At 40.9% G+C, this 21,039-nt stretch overlaps 1 protein-coding gene and 3 long non-coding RNA genes across 5 annotated transcripts in view; 2 read left to right on the forward strand and 2 right to left on the reverse strand.

Moving 5' to 3' along the window:
* Positions 1 to 17,251, reverse strand: part of lrrc17 (leucine rich repeat containing 17) — a 28,147-nt gene extending 10,896 nt beyond the window's left edge. The window contains exons 1-2 of one of the 2 annotated variants that reach the window (XM_068306422.1): positions 17,105 to 17,251; positions 10,604 to 10,718 (exon numbers count right to left, since the gene is read on the reverse strand). The gene's annotated coding sequence lies outside the window, so the exon portion shown is untranslated. Of the gene's footprint in view, positions 1 to 7,139; positions 7,344 to 10,603; positions 10,719 to 17,104 lie in introns of those variants that run through there. The other variant, XM_068306421.1, reaches the window with a different exon arrangement.
* Positions 6,398 to 18,762, forward strand: LOC137589041 (uncharacterized). Its single transcript, XR_011034132.1, has 3 exons — positions 6,398 to 6,480; positions 6,811 to 6,897; positions 18,432 to 18,762. It is a non-coding gene; the product is annotated as an uncharacterized lncRNA (long non-coding RNA).
* Positions 17,922 to 20,299, reverse strand: LOC137589040 (uncharacterized). The gene is made up of 3 exons (XR_011034131.1): positions 20,161 to 20,299; positions 18,776 to 18,840; positions 17,922 to 18,535 (listed from the first exon to the last, which is right to left on the reverse strand). It is a non-coding gene; the product is annotated as an uncharacterized lncRNA (long non-coding RNA).
* Positions 18,782 to 20,902, forward strand: LOC137589039 (uncharacterized). The gene is made up of 4 exons (XR_011034130.1): positions 18,782 to 19,508; positions 19,721 to 19,862; positions 20,197 to 20,415; positions 20,514 to 20,902. It is a non-coding gene; the product is annotated as an uncharacterized lncRNA (long non-coding RNA).
* Positions 20,903 to 21,039: the final 137 nt, after the last annotated feature.

Raw genomic sequence — 21,039 nt, forward strand, 5'->3', positions numbered from 1 at the left:
TGGGTTTTACTTGTCTCAACATGTGTCTTGTCCAAATTCAAACCGGCCTAGCCAAGACTCCAACCTGCTAGAGTTGAGTTTGCTTAGTTAAAGCAGTAGTTTGACTTTACGTCAGTCTTATTGTCACCATGAGGGTGCCAGGAAACAAGGAGTTACAGCAATGAGCCAAGAAATATTCCTCTGCAGCCAGACTGTTTCACTTTTTCTAGTCTATGTTTGGAGTCTAACCAATCCTTCTTCTTCAGTGGTTTGGTTGTCAGCGAATAAGTTTACACAGCTTCCACATTTGCTACTGATAAAGAGCAATTATTCAAATGAATCAAATATATCTAAAATGCCTCATCTTTTCAAAGGCTAGGGATGCTGAAAGGATGCTTAGTTACCAGCACCAGCTTTTGATAGTAGCTTTGGAAATACCAATGTTTATGACGCCAAAATGTTGTTATTTACTCCAAAGCAACTTGCTTTTTGACTCCCGAGCCACTTACTGTGTTTTTGGTGGATGTGCATATCTTAAAACCCCAAAGGGGGAGTCTTAGGACCCTTGTCTGATCGGAGGGAAAGGCCCATCGGTCTGCCAGTACATCATACCCACACATACACAAACGCTGACTCAGACCAACTGTACCTCACCGCAGCCCCCTCACTGTTCCAGTGGAACAAGCCTGTCAATGCAGATGGTGTCGTTCCATTGTGAATAACAGACCGGGCATGTCAGCTCCAGACAGAAACAGCTGAGAATGTATGTGAAGACACGCTTTTCCAGCCCACTGAGTTCTCTTCAACTGTCCGACTATCAATCGTCTCAAATGAAGCAAACATGAAAGTTCATTTCCTTTCGCTGCAGCCGTTGGCGTCATTAGTACAGTTAGGGAACAGTTAGCTGAACCCAATACAAGCAGAATGGATTGTTTCTCCTCGGTAAGTGTGCATATAAGTGTGTGTCTGTCTCATTTCCCAACATTTATATATATTCACGTTCTTTCATGTGTGTTGTTGCTGCTCGAGAAAAAGCTTTTATGTCCATGCTGCACGAATCTGCAGCTGATGAGCGACATGTTTCAACAGGAGACTCCGTCCAGTCCAAACAGCACACCAGACGTAAGTGAAGTGGAAGGCCTGGAGAGACCTACTTGAGTAGACACAGACAAATCCTCCGTATTTACGTCTAATTGCTTTCAGATTAAGTCACTTGATGCATGTGGTTTCATGTTCAACACTCTACTGTAATATGTGAACTATAACAGGGGTCCTATGTGGTCTAGTGTGAAAAGCGTTGCAAGAAATATATCTTTGAGTAAGAACAGATGCAAAACGGTGTGACCATATCCTCCAAAATGCACCCAATAAAGAAAATAATGAGGAGGTATGGATGACAAAATAAAGAAAAACCTAACCCACCATGTGGCCCTTGAAGACCTCCAGAGCAGCTCTGGTACAATTGCCATAGTTTCTGGAACTCTTCAGGAACCTTAACACCATTTTTCCATCCATTATGTCTGCTAGTGAATAATTTCTCTCAAATCCCAATGTGTGTAAGTGTAGAACAAACATATCTGGTCGATGCAAGCACAAACTCTGGTTTCCAGCTATAATGGAGGTATTCCATGTCTTTAGCGCAAATCTAAAAGGCGGCTTTGTACACAAACATGTCATGTTTACATTAGTGTTTTGTATAAAACACATGTTTTATACGTGTATCACCGAAGCCTGACGAACATACCATTCCTTCCTCATAAAATGTTTGCAAAGCTGATTTTTAGATTCACTTTCTTCAGCATATTCCAGCTGCAGCCTTCTTTTGGACTTTTTGGTATATTTAGCAGAATAGCATTAAGCCAGGCGAGCAACCTGCGTCAGCATCAAGGTATACAGTATGTGCATAATACAGGCTGATAGACTGTCCCGTAGCAAAATGATTGTTTCTGCAACTTTTCCCACGCAGAATATTAGAAAGTTGTGTTTCTTATTGGAGGTAGAAGTCATACAAGGTCATGAAACTCTTATTTGACTGCGACAGAAAAAGATTCTGTCTCAACTTCCCTTTATAGTCAATGAAAAGTCTCCAAACCAGTGCGACCAGTGCTGTAACAGCTCAGATCTCTCCCTGTGGTTCACCCCATGCTTCATACCAGCCCAAATAGCTTTTCCAGTCTGGCGTTACGTCCCACCCAGCTCCCGTTGGTCGGTCCATGCTAGTCTCTGTAAACAAGGACCTCGTTATTTTAGTCAGCGACTTCCTCAGGAGTGTTGCTCTAAATACCATGTAGACTATATTTTTTACCGCCAATGTCATCTACGCTGAACCGCATTGAAGTTTGGTCTGGATGTGAAATGTGGTAACCACATGTCCCATCTGTGAGAGGACTCTGAGGCCTTTTGGAGGAAAATATGGACATTTGTTTATGCTGCATGTGCCTTGGCATTAGCAATACAGGCTACACTGCATTTCAGGTCGTTTATGAGAAGTATTCATGATGCATACATAACATGGCTTGCATAACACATTGCTCTCTTCCTCAGTGTTTTTAGTCATGCTAAAGCCATGAGAGGCTAGAGAATGATTGCATGCTAACAATTATTATATCACTGTCACTGTCAATGTGAGCATCTTAGCATGCAGACAATAGATGTTCTGCATTGTGTCCAAGTTCCCATTGGCATAGACTTTTGTTCTTTCACTGGAGTATCTTAAAAATACCTGATCATTATCTAGTTTTCCTATTTCACGAGAATAAAGAAGAAAAAAATTAGATGAGACAAACTCCCAGCACAAAAAAACAACATAAAACAGAACCAACAGGAAGAACTCATCCTTACAGCTGATCCTGAGTGCTGGCTTGAAAGACTATTTATAATCTGTACAAAAACAGATAGTCTCCTCTCATTGACTAATTACAATACAAATAGCAGCCGACACACTTTACTATGAGGATCATCACTAATGCACATGAAGGCCCATGTCAGTTTGGGAGCCAGAGAGAAGAGGAACAACAGCTGGCATCTACAGGCGCCATCAGTCTCCATATCCAGGCCCTGCCTGGAGGATGTAAAAATAACAGCAACCGCTGCAAATGAAATGTTAGGGTCACAACGGCGACAATCGGGACAAAAGCGATGAAGAAGATGATCTTATTAGTCTTTGTTTTCAACATTCGATGCTACATTTGACTTTTTATCGGCGTTCTTGGCTCTGTTTTTGATGCCTTCATAACACAGGGAGGCTGTGACTCTGCAACTCTGCCAATAAACCCCTGTGAGAGTTTGATTATGTCTTCACTTGTGATGGAGATTGAGTTACCAGCGTGGGTTGAAAGCTGAAACGTTACCACGCGATTGAGTCTCCAACTGCCAAACAATGTAAAAATCGTTATCTCGTCATTTCCATTCCAACTTTTTCAAGTGGCTTTTCAAACTAAAACAGTTTACCAAGTCAGTCATCCTGTTGGGTGAAGGACAGCCAGCGTTGAACACAAACAAACCACAAAATAAACGCTGAAATCGGTGCTAGTCCTTTGTGAGGAATTTTGTTTTGGTGAAGGCTGTGCAGGGAGTGAAGACTCAAAAATCCCAAATGATTGCAATGCCTTTAAAATACCTTCATCTGGAACAGAACCCAACTCTTTCATTCTTCTTGTTCTCAAACTCCCTACTTAGAGTAAAAGATTTATAAGGGCTATACCAGCTACTGCTTGTGCAACAGTAAATATGCCACTGCACTGAATAATAAAATGGAAGGCATAATTCATCACGGTTGGCAGGAATTCACTTTGTTAAGAGAGGAGGTAACACCTCAAGACCAAAGAGCTGAATGCCTGAGTGCAAACATCTATGAATGAATTATGAAATGAATGTTTCGCAGGGAAAAGAAACCCGAGGGTAAGAGGGTACGATGTGTGGGGGAGAGAAAGTCGTCAGGATAAGATTAATGATAGAAGCTGAACAGCCATGGGACGGAAAATATCATGATGTCAGCAAAAAGGAAATTCCCCCAAGGCGACAGGAGACAGGTGATGCTGTTGTGCTTCTGTTCACCCGGGAACACACAAGAAGAACTTAAAATTCCAACCAACCAAAGGTATAGATGAGATTATTAACAATACAATAGATTTTCTAAGATTAACATTATATCTCACAATGACAGTTTCATTCTGACGACTCTGAGGCTTAATCCTGAGAGGAGAAACGGATTCTAAATCACCGATGACATCCCCTCTGCTTCCCCCACTCAGGGTTTGCTGCAGAAGCCAAAACATATGGACAATGTATTAAATGATGTCACGGTGGAATCAGTCTCTTTGTAAATTTAGGGATTAAACCAACAACGAATCATCATCAAAGAATCAACTTCCTCTTAACTTTAAAGATGGTTTTAGCGTGTTTCAGATTACAGCTTCACTCTAGTCCCTTATAAGATCTTATTTTCAACAAATGTCAGGCAGGTATTTAAGTGAAAATATCTAATTAAATGACATTTAACCCGAAGAGCAACAGCAAAGAAGTGCTGCTGCAAACCAATAAAGACATCAGGCTCCTTTGGAAATGAGCTCCATTACAAAACTGTTTAGAAAATTGCATGAAGAAGTAAACTTTTTGGGGAAACGTGACTGCTTGGGTGGTGTTGGTGGACTTTCTAAGTGTTTAGCTGTTTCTTTTACTAGCCTGTGTTTCATGTTTGTGTTCCGTTCATCCCTGTTTTCTGTTTTCCTGCAGGTGTTTCAGTTTTCAGGTGATAAAGCAGGCAGCTGATGAGACACACCTGAATTCTATCTCATCCTCCTCCCTATATCTCACCCTTACCGCTCATTCCTCTGCTCCTCTGCCAGAGAATTCAATCACGTTCATCTATCTGGTTGTCTCTCAGAAAAACCAACAGTTGCATCATTTAAGGCTGTTTTTTTTAGCCGTGACTCATTGCTATCAGCGTTTCATCGCTGAATGCAGAACTTCCCGCGCGCAAACCCTCAATCCTGCACAGCTTCTACCTGCCTATGGAGGCACGTCTGTCTCCAATAATGCTGAACGGGCTGTTGGGGATGGAAAAGTTCAGACCTCAAGAGGAAACGGTTTAGAGACACAAGGGCCACTGTGTTACCGAGAGAGAAGCAGGGGAGGCTGTGAAAACAAACGGGCGTCTTTATTCTGTAGCTGCCAATAAAAAAATGTAGAAAATCAAGTTTGCGTTGGCGCTGCACGTCGTGGGCATGACAGGAAGTCAGGCAGGCGGGTAATTATAGATCGGAGTTAAAGTTCAGGAATGAGGGGCAAGTGTGAAGGTGAGGGTTTCTGACCACCAAGTGTGACCTTAGTTTGTTTCCTTTGGCGAGGAACTCTGAAGCAAAGATGAGGAAACTTATGGGGGATATAAAGATATGAAGAAAAAAAACAAGTTTAACCTAAAGACCTGATTCCTGATATAGAGTGAAGTGAGACAGAAAACCCTCACACATCCATGCAAGCGTAATTGGAACCAGACAAGTTCATTTCTCCAGGAGAGACTTTCAGATAGAGGTTAAAGATGATGAACCCCCCCCCATGACAAAGAGAAACAGGCAGTGGAAAGAAGATGAGGTTTTCTCCTGAGTCCGAGCATTCAAAGTTGTCTCTATCTCAGCTTAGCAACCGTTGCTAACCATTAGGCGTTATCTCCATCAGGATCTTTGGCTAATGAGGTTTCCCGCCGACACACACCCACAGCTGACATTACTCAGGCATCAGTGGGGTCTCCCCCCTACTTGTGTCTTGGCTGGATTTAATGGTGTTACGACACCACCAACCCTAAAACACCACTACGTCGTGAAACACAGGTTCACTGATGATAGTTTTTTTGTGTGCAAACGGCTTCATTAAGACGAGAGAGAGAGAGTTGGGCTTGTTATCTCTGATGCACACCAACTATGCTGAGTCTAGACACATCTGCACAAACACAACAAACACAACACTCACTCTGTGCGTAACTCTTCCCGCTTCTCACTCCCCTTCCTACAAACCAGTCGGATAAAACTCAACCGCTACGAGCTGAAACAGCAGAACAACGCATAAGAGACGGAGTAATTCAAGAAAACTTGCAAGTCAAACTTTTTAAACCCCCCCCCCCTTTTTTTTTTCTTTGTTGGTGCAGAATTCCAGAGTTAAAACAGCCGTCCGTCCGCTCTGCACCCCATGAGTTTGGAATTTAATGAAACCCACGCAAAGGCATGCACCTCAGATGGATATATAGCTGCACTCACGTTCACATAATGCTTAAAAGCATCCTTTGTAGATGACTATTCTACGCTTTTGTTTCCAACAAGAGTTGGCTCTATATTCAATGAACGTGAGTCAGCCCATTGGCATCAATTACCCACAATTCTTCACTGTACAAAGAAGGTCCAAGTTGTATTATTATCCCTTCACTCCGGCAGGAGGAGCGTTCAGCTCTATCTGTTGGACTGCACCATCATCATGCACGTTTTTCAGTTACACAACACAAGAAAGTCGGTAAGAAAAAAATCATGTAAAATTAGCGTTTGAGTGTTTTTCTTTACTGCATGCCGCTGAGACGAACTCGTGGTCAACGGCGAGCTGCAGTGACCTTTTGTAAACTTGGCGCAACTTCAAAAAAGTTACCAACTGGAGTTGGAAACAGAGGAGCTTGATTGTCACTGTAAACTTTGAGCCAAATAAACACAATTCATTTCTTGTATACATTTTAAAATAAATGTCAAAAAGTGAAATGTAATTCTGCAGCGAAATCTAATGGGTAAATTTAATGTATCATGTTATGCAATCACGCTAGCTCAGCTCTTTCCATTCATATCTTCATGTTAGTGCTTCTATGACTGTGCAGCAAGTTCTCGACATGTCAGTGTTTCATTTATGAAGAATGGAGGAGAAAGGAAGAACTGCACAAAAGAGGTTAGATTTTATTACATATACTTAAACCTAGCAACCACTTCAACTAAAAAGAATATGTTGTAACACTAAGACCTCAGGGAATCAGATTTCATCATGAAAAACTGAACTATTGGAGCAAAAGCAAACTTGTAAAATGAATATTTCATTGGGAAAGTTTGGGGTATTGCTGCTGCTTTCATCTAAGTTGGTTGTGGTAGAGAGAAACACATCTGATTGGGTCAATAAGAAGGTTTCAGTCCTACCTGTGCAGGCAGAGACTCGGACTCGGGCTCGTCCACTAGGACCTGCAGATCTCCGGTTGGTCCCGCGTCCCAGGCTCCTAATCCTGTCATGAGCGCTCCGTCCCAGCCAAGAAAATCTTCCTGGTTGTCTAAACGTAGAGCCTGGAGTGAGGGACGAACGACTGACTGCTCCTTCAATCTCTCTCTCTCTCTCTCTCTCTCTCTCTCTCTCTCTCTCTCTCTCTCTCTCTCTCTCTCTCTCTCTCTCTCTCTCTCTCTCTCTCCCTCACTGTCTGGACTTTTGCTTTTCACCCACTCAGCTGGATCGTGCTGAGAAATTGAAGAGACTGCAAAGAAAAGTTGATTCTCAAAGGAGCCACAAGGCTGTGTCTGGTTTAGTATTACAATCACACACACACATGCACACACATGCACACACACACACACACACACACACACACACACACACACACACACACACACACACACACACACACACACACACACACACACACTCGTAAGGAGGGTGCAACCCCCAAACTGGTCCCCTCTATTTAAACCAATGAACTTCCTCCAGAGTTTGCAGCTCGCTGCTCTGACTGACTGGGTGCAGGAGAGAGATGGACTCCTGAGTGGGAGAGGCGGTGTTGTGTGTGTGTGTGTGTGTGTGTGTGTGTGTGTGTGTGTGTGTGTGTGTGTGTGTGTGCGTGTGTGTGTCACGCTGCCAGTAAGAGGCAGAGGTGTAAATCTTTACATGTTCGTCCCAGAATAGTCTTGATGATCTTCCAGAATCCACATTTAGACTCTTTGACAAAGCCTGTTGGGTCTTTATTACACTTCTGAAGGAAGCTGTTTTATTTGGACGGAGCAGTGATGTAGGGTAGCTTCTGTAATCTAACACAAAATAGAAGAAACTTTGACCAAAGATGTCTTGAAATCTGGGGAGGCAATGTGAGGCCCCTTAGAGTTCATCCTGGACGCCAACGCTGCTTTGCTAGACTTTGCTAAACTTTGCTAAACGCCAAAGTGTTGAGGAAGATCTTCGTTTCGATGCTATTGTGTAATCTCTGTTTTTTAAAAAGTGATTTTGTTGAAGAATGTCTTCTTTCTTATCAGCTCTTGAACCACTGCTACCACTGTTGTAGAGACAATTTGTCGTTCCACCCATCATCTGGACTGCATCACTTTTACATCAGTCCAAAAGATCGGTCTAACGTCAGCGTTTTAGTGTGTCCTTCTACTTCTGACCCATTCTTAATGTGTGGCTTTAAAGATAGAATATCATAGAATGAAATATCTCAATACGAGATGTTTAATCCTACACGTATTCCTCTCATCAGTGCCAGTCGCTCCTATTTTTGTGCTTGAATCTACCACAAATCTTCCAGTTCGCCCTTTGAAAGCCATTATGTGCTGCAGCCATCCGTTAGTGGGGAGAGCAGTAGAGCTGATGAAGCAACGCTGCAGCACAGGACGGATTTAGATTTATGTAAATGTGCTTCACCCTAGTAGAGCTCTTCTTTGAACCCCCCTGATGTCTCTTTGGTTCAGTCTGATTGTTTAGCATTGCAGTTTGTGTGTATATACACTCAGCCCACTTATGATGTGTTAGTTAGGGTTAGGAAAACCTCTACTACTTGTTGCTTACATCAATCATTTGCTCTCTTTGACGCAAAACAGCAGTTTCTTCTTCAAGCCAATGGACTTTTTTTCCAAATGTAGGTGCCAGAGGAGAGTAATCCCTGCTAACTAAAATAGTAGTGCCTTCGCTTTTGCTTCTCTGGATCAACACTGAATGCAACAGCTCCATATTAGGATCACTATGCTGTGCTGGCTTAAATGGACTGTTTACTGCCAAACACTTAGAATGGCTTGAGGGCACTTAGACCAGAGCAACTGTTTTAAGTAAGAAGGAGGAGCTGGGATGGAGACAGAGCTTTTGTGCAACGGCTATTAAACAGTCGTGCTGTCTAGCAGGATGACAGGCCGCTATTTAGCAAGGGACGATGAGCACAGAGTGGTTCTCAAACATGCACCCACCTGTATGTGTGTGTGTGTGTGTGTGTGTGTGTGTGCGCGTGTGTCCATGCCCAGAGATTGTTTCTGTGCCAACCCAGCTGTAGTGCCACCGGGGAGATGAAGCATGAGTGCCTTGTTAAAACACTTCAAACACATTCTTTAAATAGCCGGGTCAACTTTTGACTCCAGTGCACCCCTTTAAGACATTTTATAGCCTTCGTTTGTAATATAAATGTCTAAAGTGACCTTTAAAGACATCGAACATATATAATTTTGTCAAATTAGCCACTTTCATGGCACTTCAGCCCTTTTTATATAGGCTTAAAAACTGTAAAGTGTTACAAGAGGTCCTCTCAAATGCACAGAAATGTTTACATTGATGAAAAGGCACTGATGGCTTCCTGGAGGGGGGCCTCTAAATGCCGCTATAATTATGCGTTGCTCATGTAAACACAAACTTGCCCTTCAATTAAGTTGCATTTCCTCTTTTTCTTCCAACCAAGAGGAAAAAATATTGTAAGTTGTGGTAGGAGGGCATCCCTGGTTCAAATAGACTCCAGATAACAATAACGTGTGATGAAAACTTGTGTGAAACGGTTTTACAGCATGAAGTGATGAGTCAGCACTCTACCAGCTTTTGAAATATGTGAACAATAATATAGGGAGAGGTTTAAGCAGCCTGGGAGGCAAAACCCAGGGCGCTGGGATGCCAAGATGCAAAGCTGTAGTCTCAGAGGAAGTATCCAACCCCAGAACTCCTGGCGTCCAAACTGATTTGTTCTGGGTGGAGATGACACGTTTGCCTTTATTGCATTAGCAACAGGAGAATATTTGATCCGGGACGTACCTGTTTGGTCTGTCAACTCTGTCTCTGTGTTTCCTGCCTCTCTCTGTTGAGTCTCAGCCAGCATCCCAAGTGTCTCTGGCCTCAATCCATCGCAGACTGGAAACACATTGGATCAACACACAGACGCCGCCGTATGGATGCAGCTATTCTGATACACCAGATGACCTTGTGTCTGCATGTGGCGAGGCTATAACTATAAATCCTATGTAATCAAACCAACGTATTGAAGTCTATTAGTTTTTTTCCTTGAATCGGAACTCACCTATAGGTAAACAGTTGAAAACTAAACCTTAATCACATTTAACCTGTGCTTATTTCCCTCCTTCTGTCTTGTGTCTTCCCTTTCTCGCTCTTTCCTCTCATTGTGGTTTGTTTGAATAGTTTCTGTCTATCCATCACTTCCACTTTCTTCACGAGTTCCTGCCTCCATTGCCAGAAGTACAACAATAAAGATACTGGAGGTCTGGAATATACAGTAACTGTCAAATCTGTCAACCTTAGTGTCATATCAAAACGAATAATCGGTGTGCTTTACTATTACAAGTCATCTTGACGTTGTACCCTTTGGGATAAATGTCAGGATTGCTTCTGCAGATACAGAAATGAAGGAATGAATCACCTTTGCCGCTGCGGGATCAATTATCTCGGTACCCCTGGTAGTCCTTTACTGTCCACTATCTCTGTCTCCAGGTGTCGTGTTGGATTAAGGGATTAACACGTTCCACAACAGGAAACTGCAAAGACAAATGAAAGTTGGATGGAGGGAATATAAATAGGAGACATTGAATATGTCTAAACAGATGTCGAAAAGAGAATAAGTCATCTCCCCTGAGGTCCAAACGGGCTGTAATGGCTTTAAAAATGGTTTAATTGTAACTCTGTGTTCGGAGTAACAACCGCCATTAATCCACGGTAGCAGGAGTTTGGAGACCGTTTGAATGCGTTCTCTACCATTTGTGAGAGCCACAGCTGATGAATGACTCCCATTATACTGCCCTGTAAATCATCTTTAAGGGAATTTATTTCATTCAGTTTTGTCAGGCCATCACAGGAAACGATTAAAAGCGGATAAAATAGGTCTTGTCATAACAAGATATGATGATTTAAACAACAATTACCAATAATTATTAGAGATGCACTTGAAACCACAACAGAAGTGGTGCTAAAAGTCTAGCTCTAGGAACCAGGTACCCTTTACCTAATGGAGAACCCAAAAAAAAGAGTACATTTGAGCTGGTAGGAATGGGGGTTTTGCCTGAAATCTCACGTCAACTATTTTATCATCGCCCCCAAAACGGCTGCGTCCCATTTTATGGTTAACATGATTTCTCCTCTTCAAGACGGTGAGAGGATCCCTTTATCTTTCTTGCCCGGCAGAGAGATTCCTCTCTCTCGGGACACAAACTGATAAAACTACGTCATGCAACCTTGACAAGATAATATTAATTGGTGCAGCCTCTGGGAGTCTCTGGTACAAAGAGGATTTATTCTCTCAAATTCTCCCCCAGGGAGCAACAGGCCACTAATCAGCTTCCCTGTATAGTTGAATATTTCATTTCACTCAATCCAATTTCTAAGTTGACCTCCAGACTTCGAATAACAACCTACTGTTCAAGACCCTGCATATAGATGACAAAGAGACATTCATGGAGAGTTCTCAGGCTGTCGTCGAGTCTTTATGGAGTTTAAGTTTAAAGCTTAGATCCTTTTTACAGTCTTAAGCTTCACCCCTTGGGCTAAAGGAGGCCTCACAGGAGGAGGGAGGGAAGACCAAACAGAAAAAAAGTCAAAGCAGCCAGAAGCTGCATAGCTTTCCTCCCCCCCTGGGGGAGTGCAAAGTAAGGCCGCAAAGACAATATCCAGCCCCGGAAATTTGTATTGCCAAGCAAACATTATTCTGAGGAAGCATCGTGTTTTCAGTGGTTGGAAGAAGAAGATGTATTCATGTAAAAAACATTGCAAGAAATGGTTTTGGAGCTTCTGGGACTTGATAAGATCATCCATTCTTAGAGGGTTTGCGTTTCATTTCAAATGTAAAGTGAACAGTTTCATTTTTAAGCACATCAGGAATAAAATAAGGCCAAAAACTTTACAGTATAAATTTTCATTTTTAGTTTTTCTGGCTTGGAAGTTGATTTTGTAGGACAGACATCAGATTTAAATGCATTTTCGTTTAAAAAAATGCCTCTTCTGAAAGCACATAATGTGCATTTATTGCCCCCTATATAATATAAAACTGTGGTTTTTAAGTGAAGATGAGGAGGAAATGCTCTGAATTGGCTGCGCTTGTGTGATTTAATATTCCACATGAAAGGGAGTTTTTAAGAAAACCATAAAAAAAGAAATGCTTCAGCTTTTTAAAATTAAGGCCAATTTCTTAATCACTTAAAGATGCCGAGAGATTTTTAGTGTTTAATGGAGCTACAGCGCATTAGTGCTCAAAGGGTGGCTTGAGTGGATTTAAATGGTCTTTATTGTGTTTCTCTATAATGTTTACTTTCTTTCGCTCTGCAGTTTTCTCAAAGCCTTCCAGTTAATGTTCCTCCAGTTTTATCCAATGACATTAGAGCACAGTTAAACACCTTTATTGGCTGTTTATCATCTTGCTGCTGCTTAAATACAAATCTCCATTACCAAAGTTATTTAATCTTGCTGTACTGCACATCATTCATCACCCTGTCACAGTTGGGTCTTCAAAGATTCACCAATTTCTTCACTTGTCATCTTCATCAGGTTCATAGGCCGCCACCACCAGTGTCTGGACTCTAAAAGGGGATATATATCTTGCTGCTGCTCTAACCACCAAAGACTATCCGACTAATTATAACATATCGACGATGTGATAAATATTCCTGTTTACTTCAACAACTTGTCTTTCCTGATCGAAATAAATGAAGTAAAAAGTAAAGATGAGGAAAAACTTCAATTTGAATCCAACCAAAACATATTTGTACATAATTTTCTGTTCATTCTTTGTTTCCCTGCCCCTTCACCCCCTCACATATATCTTGCTAAAACAACATCTTTCCCTGTAATTAATATCACCAACAACACAGATTAATTCATTTTGACGCAAAGTTCTTCAACCTTTTGTTCATTTCCTTTTCACAAAAATGTTTTTGTGAGCTTGTTTACTTAGAGATATCAAATTGTCACAGCGGTGCATTTCACAAGTTACTGCAAGAACAGCTAGCGTGACGCATTCATCAAATACATGAGAGGAAATAATCATCTGTTAGAGATGGAAGATGTCAGATGTAAATATATAAACAGTTGCTGCTACTTTCTAAAATTAAAAAAAAACCCACACCCACCTCATGAGAAAGTATGGAAGATGTGAACTTACCTGTGCACGTCTGCTTCTACCTGATGTGTACATCTTAGAATATCATTTCAGAAGCCCAGAAACTGTCACGTTTGTGCTGTTATTCCCATTTGTGCAATTTACAACTTTCGTTTCCAGCTTATCTTTCTTCTTTTTTTGTGTGTGGACTGATTCATCTAATAACTGATTTCATGTCTGCACATCTCTGCCCCATAGACAGTGTACATCCTATCCAATAAGTCCATATTATTTTATTACTTGTATGGAGAGTTAAACTAAATGGAAAGAGTGAAAAAAAAAAAAACTATCTTGACAGTTTCTTCCAAGTACAGTATAACTTATTCAACTTGGGAATCTTTACTCCCTCTGTTCAATCTCCGCAAACATTGACGCATTCAGTGTCTGCGTGGAAATGTCAGGGGTGGATTGGATTAAATTTGATCTGAAAAAAGACTTTCCAATACCTCAAGCTGCTCAGCCCACGAAACTAGAGAAAAACCAGAGTTAGTTTTCTCCAGAGTGCATCTAAAACTAGTTTTATTTGTGCAGACGGACGATATTTGTCACCCACTGGCTTAAGCTGGACTTGGCTATCGCTAACCATATCAGTATCCAACACATACATGCTGAATGCGTCCTCTGGCTCTCTGTTGGTTTATGTTTAAGTTCCTTTCAGTCATCTTAAGGATCTTTAACTCTCAGCTCAAGGCCCAAAATAAATACTCCAGTCTGCTAAATATCTAGTCTAAGTGCTTCCATCCTTTTTCTGATGTAATGGTGCAGACTATGATATTAATCAGACATGAAATGGATGAATCACATCAACCCCTGCAGGGATAAGTCCAATGGAGAGAGTCTGTGAGCTAGGACCAACAAAGCCTTATCTTTCCATACAAACCAGTCACTGTGCTTGTTTTGCCCCATTTTCCAACAGGAATCTCTTCACCAGACAAGTTTGGATGCACTGGTCATGATTCATGACTTCTGCAGGGCCTGAATTAAAGAACATAGAAGGCAGAACAACCAGGTGTTCCTATAATCATTGAAGAATTAGTCTGCTAATAACAGAGCAGTGATCGAGTGTGTGATGCCATGTAATTACAAGAACTTTCCATGTACAGTATTGTGTTTGCAGCGCGCACCACATGCACAAAACCACTAAGCTAATATAATGATTTGCATATGTAGCTCCAGTAGCTTCTCTATAATACTTCAGTTCTTGCTAATGCTGCAGTTTTTGGAATAAAAACTGCATTTGATATCAAGCAAATGTGGAAATATCCTTTATTGACTGTTTTTTGGGAATCCAAAATAAGTGAAAGCATTCAATATTGTCTCCTTTTTCTTATAAATGTAAGATTTTTTTTGATAAAAATTGATTAATCTATTATCTTTCACTTTACACTGCAGTTATTGTGGTATATAACGTTCATACTGGTTTGTAAATAACAAATAATATTATTTTTAATTTATTGGTCAAAAGCATTGAAGTTGTCCCAAGTTAAGGTCACTGATAGCAACAATATTCAGTTTTAAATCATTCTAAATTAATCTACACTTGCTCAAAGGATAGAGTGTGTTTACGTAGTATTATCACATGTAATAATATATTACTTATAGATTTTTAAACAATGTGCACAGTCGCAATATAAAATTTTGTGAATAGAGACACTTTAGGGCTTTGCAGAACATTTTTTGCAGGATCCTCAAATTGAATCTACGCAAACACAAGATTTTTTTGTGCTTGATTATACTTAAAAGTCTTCAATTCATACATTTAACATGAAAAAAAAGGGGGGTTTTCCAATTTAAATAGACGTCAATTTTAAACTACATCAACATGGGATGCTAACCTGAGCAGCACATTAGAATGGTAGCAGTAGCATTCTCACAGAAGTGCTGTCAGTGTCTGGTGGTTTCTCTTGCAGCATCATGTGCCAAATTTTTACATCTGTTTAAATGCGTGTTCCTTTAATTGGATCTTTTATGTATATTCTATGACCTATTAATTTCAAACGCCGCAGTCTGGGATTTTAATAGGATGACCATAAACCTCAAGCGCGTCTCAACGCTCTGATGCCATTTGTGACCATCGTCAGCTGTTTATAGCAGATGTCATCACAGACACACATGCTGATGCCGTCTGTGGCACGAGGCAAACGTCCCATTTCCATTTTAGTTGGTGACACCTCAACACAACCTTAGTTGACACGTGTTGGAATTATTATTTAAAAACTCTCTGTGATGGTTAAGAATATTTTCCATCGAATGTCAAAGTGTGCCAAATTGCCATTTGCGTTAGCTCAGCTTTATTGGATAAAAACTTTTGTGTCACAGTGAATTCCATGATTTTCTCTTCCCATTATGTTATCAATGAATGATTACTTTACTTAATTAATTTCTATCATTGTAATATATTAAACGCCATGGCGTGATTTTTCTTGTTTTGTTGGCAGAGGCGCACATTCATACCTCTCAAAACGGATTTTCAGAATCACTTTCATGCTATGTTTTTTTTCTTCAAGCTGTAGGAAAATACAAAATGATTCATTTTCTCCTGTTTTGGCGAGTCAGAGAATTAATATTTGGATTTTTGGATTTTTTTCGTACAATTTCAAGAGAAATATCAGGCTTGAAACAAGTTATCAGAGATTTGACAGTTTCCGAAAAACCAGTGACTAGCTGAATCTGCTTTGTGTTTTGTCTGTGTTTTTGTGTCTTCCTCCTTCACGCTTGTGTTTCCCATCAAACTTCATCTGGATCCAAAAACGGCTAAAAAGCCTGACGAGCCAATCACACGGCTTGAAACCAGGGGGCTGCTTTTCAGATTTACTTCCATCTGAATGTTCCCCTTGACATGTTTAGTAGAGTTTTGTGTGTTGTTAGGCAGGCGTGGACTCAAGAATAAAAAAACATCCCCTCCATAATAAATGGTTCTCTCTCTTTCACTGTTTCATTTTGGTTTAAAGTTTAATTTTCTTTTTGCTTTGATTGAATGAAACACTAAAAATGAACCTGAGACAAACAAAATCACATAATTAAAAAGTGTCTTTGGAGTTTGTGAGATTTAAATCTAATATATCTGATCATAAGACGCCCGTGATTAGAAAGTGGAAGCCGCAATAAGAATTTGTTATTCCAGACTCATACCCTCTGAAGTGTTTCAATCAAAAACCAATTATCTGTGAACTTAGAAAAATATGCAAACGTCCATGTGGGATAAATTTATCTACCATCTAAAAACAGCAGTAGAAACTACTGCATCAGGAAAGCAGTAAAGGAAGGATATTCATGGATATGAACTCCAATTTTTTTACATTTAAGAGTCAAATTATAGTCGTGAGATTTACATTCTTCTCCTAAAGAGGCCTTTTGAGTTGGCGTTGGAAATGTAAAAGTATAAACCAGCTTCAACTGGATGCTTTTGGTTTAAGCTGATGTGATCTTAAGCAAAGCAAAGCAAAAAAATAAAAGGAATGGAAGGTGTATTTCTAAAAATAAATGCAGACAAAAGTATTAGAATAGCCTAAAGACAGCAGAATTATTACTTATTATTACACTTTTAGACGTAATTGAGATACAAACGTGCCACGCTGTCCATTATGCTAAATCCAGACGCTCTATATTAACTTCCTGCACGCATGACTACATTTAACAGCCGCTACACGCACAAACAAGGGCCAAAATCCCAGATGTTTAAATCACAGTTCAAAGGTCACAGAGGGAGCCTGAGGCTGACCCTACAGATGCATGTCTTCACCATGATATCAGCCACCGTCATTCACCATCACTCACCGACTCGACACATGCGCCGACTCGTCGACCGGGTCATGAGACGGACGTGTCATCAGCAGCTTTTAGAAACCTTTAATCTAAATGTTCGAATCGGATCCGAACAGCGGCGACTCTTTGTTCGCTCTCGAACTTTTCATCGCTTCGGTTTCTCAGTGGACAGACCTCCCAGACAAGTCGCTACGGAGTGGACCCTGGAGGATTAGGGGGGGTTATGTTGAACCTTGAAGGGGGAGGGGGTTGAGCTGGAGGTCTGGGATGTGTTTGTCTGACCGGCAGACGGCGTGAATGATGACGTCTCTTTTCTGATTTGGTCTCATGGCAGAAATAATAGGCAAATAAAAAATGTGTCTCATTCTTTACGTTGATGACGACTCTTTTCCAGAAATCGGGATGCAGTTATGTTTTTTCCTTGTTTGAATTTGAGAAGTTTTGGAGGAAGTTTTCCAGGCATAGGTCACAGAACTTCCGTACTCTTCAGATTGAGCTCCCTGCTCTGTAATTTTGGTTTTGCGGTGCGAGCTACACCCGAGGACCAAACAGAAATCTCGCCGCTGTCCACGGAAACCGCATGAACGTTCTTTCTCTTGACCACAGGGGGACAAAAACACTCAAAATAAGTCATATATGTAGGAAATCACACAATAAAACTGGGTTTTGCCTTTGTTTCAATGTACAGTAGTGTATTTACATATATAAAGAGTATTCCGTTCTAGCCTCTTTTAGCTCATAGTTTTGTGTTTCGGTTCCCTCTATTTAGTTGTCTTTGGCTGGAATGGGCAGCTGTTCTCATCAGTTCGGACCACATTATAAAAAAAAAACCACCCACCCACCGCCGGCTGCTTTTCCCGGACCCAACGACAGACAGACGAAGCCGGTAGTGCGAACATAGCGGAGCATTTAGCTCCAAATGAACTTTAATGTTCACTAACAAGATCCATAAATGACCCCAACAGGTCGCAGCTCGTTGATCAGTAATCCCAGGTTCATTCAGTCGATCCTGCCCCCCTTTAAAAGTCTTATTTTCTCTATTTAATTTCATTCTACCCACAAACCTCACGATGTAACATATGATTTTATTTAATAATAGGTATTACTCTTTCAGTGTGTGGTCGCTGAATGGGCACAGATATATTTCCGTGGTACCGACGACTATTTTTCCATCGTGGGTTTGTAATATTCTCATGTAGCCAGGCTATAAATAAAAGTCTGAAGGGGGGAGAGATAGACTGGAACAACAACAAAAGATAGGGGGTTAAAACACAGATCTTATGCTAGAAAAGCAACCAGGATGAAGGAACAGACAGAGATCATTCTTCTTGTTCCACAGATTCCGAACCATCTTAACCAGAGAGGGCAGCGCTGACGAGGACGGGGCCGCCTGTGGATGAAAGGGAAGGAAGCCAGCCGGCCCTGGAGGATTTTTCCGCCGATCTGTGGGGAGCAAACACACACACACACACACACATACACACACACAAACACAAAGTGGATAAAGTATGTAAATGAGAGGTTACCCTCTAGATCTGGTGAGCAGATGACGTTAATTGCTTTCATCCTTCTAAACAGGCAACGTGCAACTCCACTTACAATAAACAGACACACGAAGCTTTTAACTTTTCTTTCACTCTCTCTTTCTGTCTTTATGTTCTTTCTCAGACATTCCATCTTTACCTTTTTAAGAGGTCAACACCCTCAAGGATGGGTCAGCTGCAGATGGTCTCATCTGATTGGCTCTCCTGTGACATGAAGCGACATGATTGCATGTGTTTTCTATTTGTCTTTTAATTTTTACATCACAGCGATGGATTTCTGTCCTGGGATGCTACACAAATATTAAGACTGTGTCAAACTAGAATGGAACTATTTGGACATCCCTCTATATTCCAGTTTAATGGTTAGCCTATGGCTTAAAAAAATCTGTTCCAGAGTAATTTCCTTTAAATAATTCACGGCGCTTTTTTATGCAGAGCTCAAAGTCGTTCGGCGTTGGCTTTCGGCCTCGCCCCTGAGGCGTGCAGATCTAACCGGATCTTCTTAATTTTCTCTTCCCTTGAAGATGTGATTCTGTCCTTTCCACTTATTTGGTGTGGAGGAGTGGACATCCAACGTCATGCATTCGTCATGCGAGCGTGACTGGTCTAAATATAGAGGCTACTGCTAACCTTAAAGACTAGTTCTAGGTCTGAAACCAGCTCAAACCTGCACCTTGGGCGTAAATCATCTCTGAATGGACGGAGGAATAAAAGATAAACATTCTTGGCACATTTGCAGAAACAGCCGCGGCCCCACCTGGATTAACGTTAATGCTAAACCAAACAGAAAGATGTTTATTTAACCTGAGTTTGTTTCTGCGAGGAGTCCAAGTGAATCATGTGACAGATTGATTTCCCTCAATGCTAGCACGGTAAGACAACCTGACCACCACCCCCACCCCCTCCAGTCTGTTTATTTCAATTCAACATTACAGCTGTCCACTGAGGTGTTGTGACTTGTGTGGATTCCGTGGTCAAGAATTTGTACGAGAGGTCACGACGGTTTGTGGAGAGCAGTAAAATGTTCTAACCTGTACTCAAGGGAAAGAGGAAAGTGTTGGTAATTTAACTCTAATCCCTCTAGACATTTGTAGGGTGTCCCTGGATGAATTCCCCCGCAAAGGGCACGAGGGGTCACGTATGCGGAATCAATTACGAAGAAGTGCGAAGCATTCACTTGAACAACACAGTTACGCCCAGTTTTTATGGATTACCAAGATAACTGGGTAATTATTTTAGTATAAAGTGTTTGGTTTTTTTAATTTAATGAGATTAAATTTCATTGATTTAGAAAGATATAGTAGAATTTAATTTTGTGGAAAAATTTTCATGGAATTTGGGGATAATTACCTTATTTGGCGAATTTCATTTCTTGACATTTAATTACCCATTAAAAAATACTTTCTTAAACATACCCTGATGTAAAAAAGATATAACAATTTAACATGCTTGTTAACGGTACTCATTTCTACTGGTTCTGCTTTGTTTTACTGGTCAAAGTTTAAAATGCATGCTGTGATTCACCAGTTTCCAGTAAAGTTAGCATCCACTTCCTCTCAGGTTTTACTTCAGCAGTAGTTGGCGAGTTGTTTCGATTTATTGGACATCGGTGTCGTGCACAGGCGAGCCACAGATGACGAGTTGCTACCACCACATGTACTCCCCTCGGAAAAGAGGATGGCCTTGTGGGAAACGGGGTCGGCCTTGAAATGAGACAAACCACATCAAGGTTTTGAAAGAACTGGGGCAAATATATGTATAAATGGAGGGGATAAATCTGTAAGCGTTTACTGCAAGGACAAATTGAATCAGCAGCACTGTTTAGCGGCTAAAACTGCATGACTAACGTCAACTTTTATCTGTTTTCTCTCATTTAGATTCCAGGAATGCCATCTAAAGCCTGGGATCTGATCTTTGTATTTAACAGTCACGTTTCCAAATCCTTACATGCTCCTCTGTGGAGACTTCCTGGATGAGGAATGGTATGAAAACATGAAGTCATCTCCGAAGCTCGCTCCGAAACATTCAAAGGCTTCAAAAACGCCAGCCAAAGAATTTGCTCCTACATGCAGATGCACAACTGAAACGGCGAAGCAACCTTGCATGTATTTAAAACCTGAACAAATGCATGGATCATGCATGATACTTTATGTGATTAATTAATTTTTTAGAGTATTTTTGAAAGTGTTTCCGTTTGATGCGATGCAAAAAATGCATCCACAAGTTGCACTGAAATGCTGTACATTCCAATAAATGACCCAATGTTCCTGTTTCCCTGAAAGTTTCATAAGTTAAATAGAGAACTTATTTCTTATATTCTGTAAAATACTAAATTAAACTTTTTGATCAGGTTATTGACGATTGAGACGATCAGGTCCATCTGCGTCGATATATATTCAGCCG

The sequence above is a fragment of the Antennarius striatus genome, chromosome 22 (genome assembly GCF_040054535.1).
Source record: "Antennarius striatus isolate MH-2024 chromosome 22, ASM4005453v1, whole genome shotgun sequence".
Lineage (NCBI taxonomy): Eukaryota > Metazoa > Chordata > Actinopteri > Lophiiformes > Antennariidae > Antennarius > Antennarius striatus.